Below are 13628 nucleotides of genomic sequence, written 5' to 3' on the forward strand. Positions count from 1 at the left end.
TGAATGCAGCAGCCTTGTATTGCCATTTACCATTTATCCTTTTTGCTGAGGCATTGGTAAACCAAACGCCTTCTGTTGGTGTTTCTTCAGTGAGTGGGGGCACATTCAAAACTGGTGAGGGTTTGAAAGTTTGTTGTAATGCTAATGGATCTGCATTTACATGCATTTGTAATTTGGAAACTGTAGCCTGTAACAAACTGCTGCTGGTTTGGTTGGGGGGAGGTCAAGTGCATCCATCACACAGTAGCCCAGGAGGAAGCTAAATGCTCCAAGGAGAACTGTGCCAGCCCCCAGCCTGCACTGGCTTTGCCCAGCTGTGTCCCTGCGGTACTGCTGCTGGCTGCAGGTGCTTATCAAAAGCTGCAGGGAGCCCCCTGGCACATCCGGTCTCCCACATTCAGCCAGAAGCATCTCTTCACCCAGAAAGAGAATCACAGACTCACAGAATCACAGAATGTTAGGGACTGAAAGAGACCTCGAAAGATCATCTAGTTCAATCTCCCTGCCAGAGCAGGAACACCTAGATGAGGATACACAGGAAGGCATCCAGACAGGTCTTGAATGTCTCCAGAGAAGGAGACTCTACAACTTCCCTGGGCAGCCTGTTCCAGTGCTCTGTCACCTTCACGGTGAAAAAATTCCTTCTCATATTTGAGTGGAACCTCCTGTGTTCCAGTTTGTACCCACTGCCCCTTGTCCTATCATTGATTGTCATCGAGAAGAGCCTGGCTCCATCCTCATGACACTCACCCTTTACATATTTATAAACATTAATGAGGTCACCCTTCAGTCTTCTTCTCTTCTCTTCTCTTCTCTTCTCTTCTCTTCTCTTCTCTTCTCTTCTCTTCTCTATCTTTTCTCTTCTCTTCTCTTCTCTTCTCTTCTCTTCTCTTCTCTTCTCTTCTCTTCTCTTCTCTTCTCTAAGCTAGAGAGACCCAGCTCCCTCAGCCTTTCCTCATAAGGGAGATGCTCCACTCCCTTAAACATCTTTGTGGCTCTGCGCTGGACTCTCTCAAGCAGTTCCCTGTCCTTCTTGAACTGAGGACTCCAGAACTGGACACAATATTCCACATGTGGTCTCACCAGGGCAGAGTAGAGGGGGAGGAGAACCTCTCTCGATCTACTAACCACACCCCTTCTAATACACCCCAGGATGCCATTGGCCTTCCTGGCCACAAGGGCACAGTGCTGGCTTATGATCATCCTGCTGTCCACCAGGACCCCCAGGTCCCTTTTCCCTACACTGCTCTCTAACAGGTCGTTTCCCAACTTATACTGGAACCTGGGGTTGTTCCTGCCCAGATGCAAGACTCTACACTTGCCCTTGTTATATTTCATTAAATTTTTTCCTGCCCAACTCTCCAGACTGTTCAGGTCTCGCTGGATGGCAGCACAGCCTTCTGGCGTGTCAACCACTCCTCCCAGTTTAGTGTCATCAGCAAATTTGCTGACAGTGCACTCTATTCCTTCATCCAAGTCGTTGATGCATATATTGAATAATACAGGCCCCAGTATTAACCCTTGAGGTACTCCACTAGATACTGGCCTCCAACTAGACTCCGCCCCATTGGCCACAACTCTCTGGCTTCTTTCCTTCAGCCAGTTCACAGTCCACCTCACTACCTGATTGTCCAGATCACACTTCCTCAGTTTAGCTGTGAGGATGCTGTGAGAGACTGTGTCAAAGGCTTTACTGAAGTCAAGGTAGACCACATCCACTGCTCTGCCATCATCTATCCATCTCATTATGTCCTCATAAAAGGCTATGAGGTTGGTTAAGCATGACTTCCCCTTGGTGAAGCCATGTTGACTGCCCCTTATGACCCTCTATCCTCTATATGCCTTGAGATGGCACCAAGGATAAGTTGTTCCATCGCCTTTCCAGGGATGGAGGTGAGGCTGACCGGTCTATAGTTCCCCGGGTCCTCCTTCTTGCCCTTTTTGAAGACTGGAGTGACATTTGCTTTCCTCCAGTCCTCAGGCACCTCTGGGGGTGCCAGTGATCTCCAGCACCCTGCACAGGCAGGCATGCTAGCGGCTGCGCCAGACCGTGCAGGAAGGGGGTTGCATCCAGTGCTGGGAGCCCCCAGCCCTGCCACAGACCCCGGAGCTGGCAGGGGGTCCGGTCCCCCTGAGCACCTGTCTGACGGCAGCCTGGTTCAGGGACTGGAGGCAGTGGTGGGAAGAAAAGACGAGCTTCAACCTGGCTCAGAGGCAGTGGGCGCTGCAGGAGAGGCAGCAGAAGCAAGCCCGGGGTCGTCACAGCCTTTCAGCCAGCTTCACCCCCTCCCTCACCCACCAGTCCGAGTTGTTGGAGCTGAGCTGTCACCGCCGCTCTTCCCCGGCCAGACCCCATGTTCTCCCGGGAAGGTTCTCCGCGGGCGCGGGGCGAGGCAGTCCCCCGGCATTGCTGGCACCCGACGAAGCTCTGTTCTCCTCCCAGAGCCTGCGCTGAGCGGCAGAAGGCACTGCGGGACTACCTGGTAGTGGGGGCCGAATTTCACCCCCCCCGGCAGCCAGGCTAGCCAGCTCTCCATCCTCTCCTCCCAGAGTCAGCTCTTCTCCGCTTCCCAGCCCCGCCACAAACGTCCCTGCATGGGCTTCTGAAGCACCCAATAAACCCCGTCTGGCCCAGCCTTCGCCCCAGGGTCTTTGAGGGGGCACTGGCGGCGGGGAGGGTCGAGTGGGAACTCGAGCTCGGCGAGTTCCTCTCCGGCAGAGGTTCAGCGGGCCGGTGCGTAGGTGATGCCTACATAGTGCTCAGAGGTGTCGACCCTGGGGGCGTGCGGACCCTTTAAGGCGCCGAGGGTCCAGGCATGGGAGTGACAGAGGCGAATAGGTGGTGAGGTGGGCAGGCGCGTGGCTGGGCGATGCGGGGGACTCTGCGTGCAGGGAAGCCGGGGGTTTGGTCGTGCCTTTGCCCTGTGTCTCACTCGCCGCTGCTCTCACCTCGGGGCAAGGTCTGCGGCGGGCATGAGCCCTGCAGTGAGCACCCACACGGCACTGCACTGGGCCTCTGAGCACCCGTGTGTGTCCACCCTCACCTCCACGTGCATCCCCCATAACTCCCATGCATATCACCTCCATGTAAATCGCCCCCATGTGCCTACTGCACCCCACATCACCCTGGCCTGTGTATCTCCCTGTGCCTCCCGCATTCCCCCACCACCCTAGGCCACAGGGTCCACATCCCTATGGGGGGAGGTCGTAAGGCCCGCGTGCCCCTCCGCCTCAGTGGTGCTTAGCGGTGCCCAGCGGGCAGGACGAGGAGGTGGGCAAGGCGCAGCAGGCAGCAGCATGCCTGCCAGAATCCTCTATGACAGGGGTGTCAAACTCATTTTCACTGGGGACCACATCAGCCTTGCGGTTGCCTACAAAGGGCCGAATGTAATTTTAGGACTGTATAGATGTACTCCTGTAGGAGTCCCCGGTGAAAATGAGTTTGACACCCTTGCTCTATGAAGTCGACAAGATAACCAGGACAGCAGAGCACGTGTCTGTACGGGGGAGAGGGGGGGGGTGGGCAACACCCATGGGTGCGGGGCTCACCCTGCTCCCCCCAGCAGTGCCTGGTCTTCTGCGACGTGGCTCCTCAAAACCCCGTCCACTTCCTGGTGATCCCCAAGCACCCCATCTCCCGGATCAGTTGAATGGATACCCAGGATGTCGAGGTGAGTCCAGAGTTGTCTCTGGGACGTGGAGGAGATGCACGGTGCTGACCCTCCTGCTCTCTCCCCCCAGCTCCTTGGGCAATTGCTGGTTGTTGGTGGCATGCATGGTACAAGCGGAGGGGCTGGCCAATGGCTACTGCCTCAGTGAGTTGGTGTCCCCTCCACTACTCTGCCATGCTGTGGGATAGGACCCTCACTGGTGGTCCCGCAGGAGCAGAGCTGTGGGGGTTTGTTGGAGTGAATAAAGGACTCAGCATTCCAATTCAACGTGAATCACGCAAAGCCATTTATTACAGAAACAAGCCTCCTTATATATGCAACTATTCTCTGATCATGCGTCCACGCTCCAATCATGCATTCACTAATTGGATATCATCTATGTTCATGAGCTGTCCACACGCTGGAGTCTCACTGCTCATAGGTCCGTTGATTTACATCACATTGAGGTCTTGTTATTGTAGAGCTGCTTCTCTCCCACGGCAGGTCCTGCTCTCAGCTTTTGAGTTGGCCTTGAAATTCCTGGCTGGTTCAGTAACAAATCTCCATCTAACAGAAACCCCTCCACAATTCCCCTCTTTTTGTTCTTGAACCAGCCAGACCCCATTTACAGCGCGCTGAATCATCTTTGAAATACACTGCAATATACAGCACATGATTAACACAACAATCACAGTTACATATAATGCAACTAAGCCTTATTTAATAAGATCAAACAACTACCCACTTATTCCAAAACATTTAAGCTATGTGTCAAACCTTAATTTTACTACGGCAATCTTATTAATGTACTGTTCTACTTTGTCTAAAGCACTTATTAATAGATCCAGAATAATCAAACAAGTTAATACAGCACAACCAGAATCCTGATGTTAAAAGCAGAAAACCTATAACTGCGTGATTTTGTAGAGCAACATGTCCAATACCATCAACATCTATTATTAATTGAGTTAGTACTTCAGAAGTTAGATTAACCTATTTAAAAGACCAATAGCTTAACTTTGATATGTCTCCTAAGGTTTTACCAGCTGCTAGATCAGTGAGAAAGAGTGCATTGACTATCTAAGCGTAATATTGCCTTTTTGACTCTCCTGCTGTTTGTTCAAATTGTCATTCTCCACAGAAGGCACACCACGAGCTTGCTAATAGGCTTCTAGATCACCAGGTCTGTGAGCATCCACAACACCGAACCAGGATTCATGGTCTACATCTGAAACAGTCCTCACAACTTATCTCCCTCCTGTCCATTCGCATTCACCGAATCCTTGCCATCTCCACTCAGCCACGGCCCGACCCACCTCGCAGGAATCCACCCCGATCCCCGCCCTGCAATGCCACAAACACAACCCCCTCCCCAGGCCTTCAATCGATGTGGCCCTCTCCATTGACCAGCAACCTGACCACAACCAATGTAGGTTCCCTCTGACCTACCATGGCCTTGGGTCATACTTGCAAATTATTTCATCACATACAATGACTCCGACAACTGGCCCTGTGGTGGTGTTTCCCCTACTTCTCCTCCCCCCCCCCTTTTTTTTTTTGTTTTGTTTGTTTGTTTGTTTTTTGTTTGTTTGTTTTTAAATAAACAAGCAAACAGCTTCGGAATCAGATACATGCGTTGGACCTTGACTACGTACTCAAAATCACAAATCAAATATAGAGGTTCCTCCTTAAAAAGCTCTAAGTAATTTAAAGCTGTGCCAAGTTCTGCTAATTGGGTTGAACCTTCAATAATTTTTACAGAATAATGCCAATTTTTATCTTCATGCCAGACCACTACAGCTTTATGAGACTTCTCAAAACCATCAACAAAAACTTTGCAAGTATGTAGGATCAGACCAAAACCAAGTATGGCCTGTGACCTGATGTTAAAGACTTGAAGGTTCTGCAGCAATTTACATTTATGAATGCCAACAGCTGTGCTGTTAAGAAAACCAGCTAGTTCAATTTACAAGGACATAGATTACAAATAAAAAAAATCAGAATTAAATTTCACAAATGGTACGTATATAATAAAAGGATCATGGCCTATTAAGACTTAAATTCATTCCCTGCATTTTCTTGATCAGAGTGACAATTGATCTATCAGTCTGTTAGCAATCTCATCATACTGTCCCATAATAGCCACAGGTTGTTTCTTAGACAAATCTGCAAGTCCAATCGAATGCAGTTAGCTTCTAAGGTTGTCAGAAATTTATTCATCAAAGTCTCTAATTCCATTTTGGTTGTCATATTTATTGGATATTGTTTTCCCTTACCGGATTGAAGTCCTGTTTCAGTTCTATCAGTGTAGTGTTTTCTTTATCAAAACATTGGCTGTTAATACTAGTGGAAATACAGCATTCCAAATTTCCTTGGACATGTCTCACTTGCAGCAAGCATATCTTCACCATCCAAGTAGCTTCTTGTGGGCCATGCAACTAAACAGAATTCTCAGAAAATGTTATTTGAACTTACAATTTACTTAACAAATCTTGACCCAAGAGATGTACAGGGCTTTCTGGCAGCTACAAGAATTCATATGGTAAAACTTTGTTTCAAATTTGGCATTCCATTGGTCTCAAAAAAAAAAAAAAAGGTCTTTCTTTCTTTCTTTCCCACAATCTCAAAAACTATCATGGTGAATTTACGAAGAAGTCTTTCACAATTAGTTACCACAGAATAAGTCTATTAACAAATTTTTGGTTTAATTTCCCAGTTTCATTAGAACTACAGATCTGCTAGGGATGCCTTTAAATTTCACCCCCAGACTGCTCCATTCAGTATTACATCGCTGCAGTGGGGGGGAGAGAAAACCCCCCTTTCACCGCCTTGAAAGTGGGCAGCCAGGTTTTTCCAATTTTTTTTTTTTTTTTCTCTCTCTTCTTGCTGCAGTTCAGATGTACCAAGGCCACGCAGCTGGCATAATTGCTGGTACGAAGTAGGAGGCCCTGGCAAAATCCTCAGTTACAATGAGCTGAGTTTATCTTGCAACTTGACACAGACCTGGGATATTTTGCTTTTTTTGTTTTCCCATTTCATTCCAACCATAATACACTTTATATGCAATTCCGAGTAGCTCAGCAATAGTTACATTACTTAGCTCCATTTACCTTTTACAATTTACAGATGTCAAAAAACAGTATAATAAACACAAATCCATTATTCTGTTTTCCTAGATCCAAATCAGTCCATATTCTAGCAACTTTTAAATACAACCTCTTCCAAATTCACATCTATCATAGCATTTAGTTTTAGTTCCCATACCTCCAACAAATGCATAAATTCAATGCGAATCAAAGTTTAACAACTTAAATTCTTTTCTGGTCTCAAAATTATTAGGTAACAACATAAGCAATTACTCTAATTTGTAAGGATACATCCTAAGGGGGAGCAAGGTAGTACTTGAGTAGCAGAATCGGTTCCCATTTTGTAATTATCTCCCCAAATAAAATTATTTTGGTACTAAATATATATATATCTGCAAATTAAAATACTGAGCTCAGATATAAAAACCAAATACCAAGTTCAAATATGCAGATGGATCACAGTTACACTAATTCAAGACAATATCTCAATTTTTGCATTGCACCTTTGAACTTGTCCTGGTTTTGTTGAAAAACAAGTTTCTCTTTTAGTGAATTTTGCCTGTCAGCTAAAGCCTTCATATTAGCTGCATTTTCCTGGAGAACCAGACACATGTTTTGGTAAACCTAGCAACTGAATGCAAACTTATTGATAAGCACGGATGGACATCTCGTGAGAGGGGCAACGAGAAACTGGTGACCCAGAGACTGACCAGTGGTGTATAACATTCCATTCACGTGAATACTTCATATAAAAGTGGGAGATCACAAGGATCTCACCCTTTTCCTTTTCCCTTCTGCTTATGGTTGACATTAGGAGAGGACCTTGCTAGTCGTCCCTGCGAACTGAGACCTAGTGAGAGACTGAATCCAGCTCCGGTTGGCTACAGAGTCTAATCCAGGACTTTGGGTGCTGGCTCTGCAGTTGCTGAGACTTACAAGATTGGTTTTGTATATTTTGTATTATTTTCTCTATTCTTATTAGTAGCATTAGTAAAACATCTTTAATTTTTCCAACTCTCTTCTCTCTGTCCTTCTTTCCCTCCCGATCGCCTGTCCTTAGTGGGAAGGGGGGAGAGGGAGGGGCAAAAGGGGGAAGTGGGGGGGAGAGGAGGTTAACAATACATCTGCCAGGGTTTTTGTTGTCACCCTGCAATCTAAACCCTCGACAGAACTGCTTACTACTCAGCCAGATGGAGGTACCTCTGGGTCTCCCTGACAAAACAGGGCAGTGCACGCTGGCGCCCAATTGGCACCCGCTCCCCCGCCGCCGCAGCAAGCTGGACTGGGCAAGGCTTTTATTAGTGTCTCATCTGGTACGCTACAACTGTTATCCCAAAACCAGGATTCTTTACATGGTGCGCATACAAAAGAGCCAAATCAAGCACATCGAGATGAGACACAGCCTATCATAGAGTTGTGCAAGTCTGGATACTGGAATAAAGCTAGCATGCTAGAAAGAAAAATAACAGTTGCTACACACGAAAATTTTACCATCACATTCACTCAGTAAAGAACTAAATTACTCATGGTCTTCTGTATTATCACAAAACGCACATTTTGAGTCAACAGATTCTCATGATTTAACAGTTTGTGAACTCATCGTACCATATAACAAAGACCTACCAAAACTGCATCATGGTTAAACAGATACCCACAAAGAAAACAGGTTAATAAGGAAATCATCTTGCAGACTTTAACAAGTTTACTGTGACCTGTGTGTTGTCAGTTAATTCTCTCTCAGCTTGTTGAAGTTCAAATCGCTCCGCCTGTAAAACTGTCTGAAATGATTTAATGATCTCTTGTAGAGTTTTTTTTTGTCCTGCTCTTCTCGCCTTAAAAACAACATTAATTGCAACACAGAGTTTTACTTCAAGATTCTATTCTCTGGGCGCTTTTCCCATTCATCTAACTTACACAGCAGTTAACACTAATTTCAATACTTAACAAGATCCTATTTTCTCCTATTTCCAAGTGCTTTCCTATGTTGTAAAACACCTCCCAATACCGATTTCTTAGGAACACAACTGAAAACAGTAATTTCTGACCCCATCTTGTAAGTAAAGACCTTGAGAAGAGGGAGGGAGGGAGGGAAACACAGGGCTGCTTGCAGCGTGAGTCGGAAAAATGGGGAGAAGGTTTTACGGCACAAAACAATTAACTCACATTCCTGACAAGCTGCTTGATTTTCAGAGAGGCAATACACAGAAGCATGTAATATGTACTGTAAAACTCGCAAATAACATGTTGATAGCAAACATTAGTATTCTCTACTGCTAATTTCAAGGCCAGTGCTTCCTTAGCTTCTAAGTTTTCAACCTGCTTATTGATGACATCTTGAAGGTGGTCAATAAATTGCATGTAATTCTCATTGGGACCCTGATTAATATCTGTAAATAATTTGGCTGCTTTGTTGGTTTCAGGCACCTCTGTCATAGCTTGATATGCGAGGTCTGCTGACTGCCTCAGGATTTCAGAAACTAATCACGCCTGTTATTGTGATGTGTCAATTAGTGTCTCTTCCAAGAGTTGGGGGATACCCGCCCCTTTCAACGAATCCCCATCGTTCCATCCTAAATGATCTATAGCTGTTACATTACATAGGTCTAATTTTGCTTTAGTCTTTCATGGTTTTTATCTGATCTCGGGGAAACATGTACACATACTCTTTTTCCTGTTAACTTTTCAAAAAAAAAAAATGCTGCAAACCCTCATCTTCATCCAAGTCATCAGATAACGCGGACTTGAATGGTGCTGTAGAATCATTACTAACAGGGGGGTTCGGAAGAGTGCACATTCTCGCCAGTAGTTTCTAGAATCATAATTATTCGTAAAACCTGAGTCCCCAGGCACATCCCCTTTCCCATCACGATCACCATGACCGCATTGCCGACTGCTGGATTCACTCGCTATTAGCTGATCTAATCTTCCACACAGTTCTTTTGCCCAGTTCTTATCCGGCAACTCCTTCTGCTCTCTCGTGGAAGTTGGAGGGTTAAAAGACAATAAAGGCAGATACAAATTGGTAAAAGGATTGATAGTACACTTGTTTACAACTTTAGCATTCTCACCTTTCACAGGTTCTTTGGGCAAAGTTGTCTGACTCCAATCCTTTGGACTTGCTATTCTCATCAGGGTTGGGTAATAGTGTAGGAGACCACCTGCTCGGCATTTTTCCTCCCCCCTGCCCTGGACTGCTGAGCTATAGGGGATGCCAAAAGCACAGTAGGGGATGGAATAGGGACGGTATCAAAGACATGAACCGGGTAAACTTCACAGCGACTTTCAGGATTCTTATCAGGCTGCAACGCTACAAAAATTCCAGCAGCAGCAGACCATTCAACCTTAAGATCTTTTAAGGTGGTAATTATAAACTTCGATGTAGTTACTAATGATTTAGCTTCTTTATCTCCATTGCTGACCTTATCCCATAATTTCTGCCCTATATCGTCCCAAAGTTCAAGTTTAAAAGCCTTCTCGGTTTCTCCCAGGTAGCCGTTAGTTCTACACCAAACTAACAGTCTATGTATGTTACTTTCTTAATATTTAAGTCCTCTCACAGAGAGAATATCAGGAGGAGCTTCACTCTTCCCTCCTCCTGCCCCAGCCGCTCACCTTTTCCGGCGATTTCTTTGACAAATTTGTCTGCGGAATGTCCGTACGCCTCCTCCCGGTTCTCAGTCCAGCTGATCCACCTCCAGCTGGACCACTCCAGGCTTTTCCCCGATCGTAGTGATACACCGTTCAGAGTATCACGTCGGGGTCACCATTTGTTGGAGTGAATAAAGGACTCAGCATTCCAATTCAATGTGAATCACGCAAAGCCATTTATTACAGAAACAAACCTCCTTATATATGCAACTATTCTCTGATCACCCGTCCACGCTCCGATCATGCATTCACTGATTGGATATCATCTATGTTCACGAAATGTCCATGCACTGGAGTCTCACCGCTGATAGGTCCATTGATTTACGTCACGTTGAGGCCTTGTTATTGTAGAGCTGCCTCTCTCAGCAGGTCCTGCTCTCAACTTTTGAGCTGCCCTTGAAATTCCTGGCTGGTTCAGTAACAAATCTCCATCTAACAGAAACCCCTCCACAGGGGTTGGCCTGATCTCTGTCCCTCTCCCAGCAGTGATGAATGATGGTGATACCAAAAATCTGAAATTAGTAATAAAATAATTTAATAAAATTAAGGTTCATATATGTTAGGTGTTAGGCACTTACTAGGCATTAAGTAAAAAGAATGGTATTCATTAAGATAAGCAGGAGAAGGCTACCCTGTTTCCCCAAAAATAAGACAGGGTCTTATATTAATTTTTGCTCCAAAACTTATTACTTTTTTATATGTATAGCTACCTAGACACTATTTAAATTGACATTTTTTAATGAACTGTAACTAGGGCTTATTTTTGGCGTAGGGCTTATATTTCAAGCATCCTCAAAAATCCTGAAAAATCATGCTAGCGTTTATTTTCTGGGTAGGTCTTATTTTGGGGGAAACAGGGTAAGACACAATGCGCTTGCTCTTAGAAGACAAGGTGATGAGACCAGCACAAGGACCAGTTCAGACTGTCTTTGCGGTTACAAGCCAAATAACAAAGGAACTGTGCCTGCCCAGGACTTGAGGTCAAACAGCAGGGCGGCTGAGAAAGACTTACTTCCTCCCAGGACTCTCGCAAGACCCCTGACTCATTGAACTGCGCATGTGCTGGGGACATTTACATATAGAATCATATAATCATTTCATTTGCAAGAGATCCTCAGGTTCACTGAGTCCAACAATAACGTAACTCTAGCACTAAACCATATGTGAAGTGGTTCCAAGAAATGTAATGCATATGTAAAGGATTTCCTGGAAATGTAATGAATATGCATGATTGTGGCAGATGCACTCGACCCCCCCTCAGCCAAACCAGCAGCAGTTTGGTCCAGGCTCCAGAGGAGGTAAGGGCCTGAGCCATAGCCAGGCCAAGAACTCCTTCCAGGAGACCCACAAGGAAGCAGGATGGCACACTGAATGCCAGTAACTTGTGAGCGCAGTGAGTCTTTTGCATACTTTTCCTACTGCATGCAATTTGACTACGAGTCAACCACTTCATTCTATGAATATGACAGCCTAGATGAGCCCACTTTGAGCTCTCCCTGCTAAATAAGTGAGCTGTATGGCAATGGTTTTACTACTCACAGGTCAGTGGATGAGCCCAATTCAAGTTCAGTATTAATCATTTAGTTTAAGTAGATGCACACCAAATGTAATGAATCATTTAGCGGTATAAAGTAGTATGTTTTTTAATATACTCTTTTCTTTATGTTACTTGGTAAGCTGGATTTGCTAAAATTTTAAGCTGTAAAGTTGAAGAGAAACTGCCAAATTCATGTATACCGTGATTAAGTTACAAAAGATGTACCCATCATTAACCAATTGACGTGATAAATGCTTTCTGACCATCTGCAAAACGAGGGGATATTTTTCAAGTTTTAGATCCTTCTGCATGACAAGAGAGAGACAGGAGATTAAGTAATACATTGATTAGAAGCAGAGTTTATATTTAAATAATAATTAATAGATGTATTGTAAGAAATTAAACAATTATAACTAACTTCATCAGTTATTTTTTAGTATAGATGTATGTCAAAATTTTCAAAAATTGTAATACATATGTAATAATTATGTGAATATAAGCAATGCAAGAGCATCCAGTCTTTGGAGCACTTATGGAGGATGATCCCCAGTGTTCCCCAGCACTGATAAAATAAAAGAATGCTGCTTAACAGTATAACTGACTCTGTCGTTAAGTTTATTTCTCCATTTCAAAGTTCTGCTCATATTTACCAAAAGCAACTACAGACTACACTGAACACTTGAAAGATAAGGTCTAGTTTGCACTTTGCTTGGAAAAACAGAACTAATGGGAAAAACGACGATCCAAGGCTAACACGGAGACATTACAGACATCTGCAAAACAGGGCCTATTTTGCACTTTGCTGAGAAGAAAGGATTTATTCAGACAAAACAGTACCTGCAAGGCTATGGACCATAAATAATGTCTAAGCTGAACAAAATAAAGGCCGACATGGAATCAGAGAAAAAGATCCAATGAGAAGCAAGAAGACCTCAAAATGAAATATTGCTATTGGACTGAATCATGGTACGAATGATTTGCAAAGATATAAAAGTCTATGGTTTTCTATGCTCAGGTCGGAACCTCTGTGCAGGTACCCAGCTTGAGCCAGTCCTCCTGCTATTCTACTCCATTAAATTTTTTTTTTCTGAGAATTTGTTTCCTGAAAGTCTGCTCTGCATACGGTTATCAGACCTCGCCTGAAAGTTTGCCTCTGGAGTTCTAAAATACAGACTCCGGAGTGAACGGTTATCAGGGAGAGAAGAATCTTAAGAATTTTAAACTCAAATAACATTTTCTGAGAACTCTGTTCAGCTGCATATCCCACAAGAAAATGCTTGGAAAGCACAGATCTGCTTGCTGCAATCAGAACAGCAAAGTGAGCAAGAAATCTCCAAGGAAATTTTGGATACTGTATTTTCACTAGTATGGGCAGCTAAAGTACCTGGTAAAGCCAACACTACACTAACAGAACTGAGACAGAACTGAAACAGGACTTCAATTCGGTAAGGAAAAACAACATCCAATAAACATGGAAGCCAAAGTGGGGTTAGAGACTTTGATTAACAAGTTTATGCACTATGGACTTTTGCAGGAATGTCAATCAGAATATGTATGTATGTATGTATGTATGTATGTCTGTCTGTCTGTCTGTTTGGGATTGGAAGGGACCTCAAAAGATCATCTAGTCCAATCCCCCTGCTGGAGCAGGAACGCCTAGGTGAGGTCGCACAGGAATGTGTCCAGGCAGGCTTTGAATGTCTCCAG

The sequence above is a fragment of the Patagioenas fasciata genome, chromosome W (assembly GCF_037038585.1).
Source record: "Patagioenas fasciata isolate bPatFas1 chromosome W, bPatFas1.hap1, whole genome shotgun sequence".
NCBI lineage: Eukaryota > Metazoa > Chordata > Aves > Columbiformes > Columbidae > Patagioenas > Patagioenas fasciata.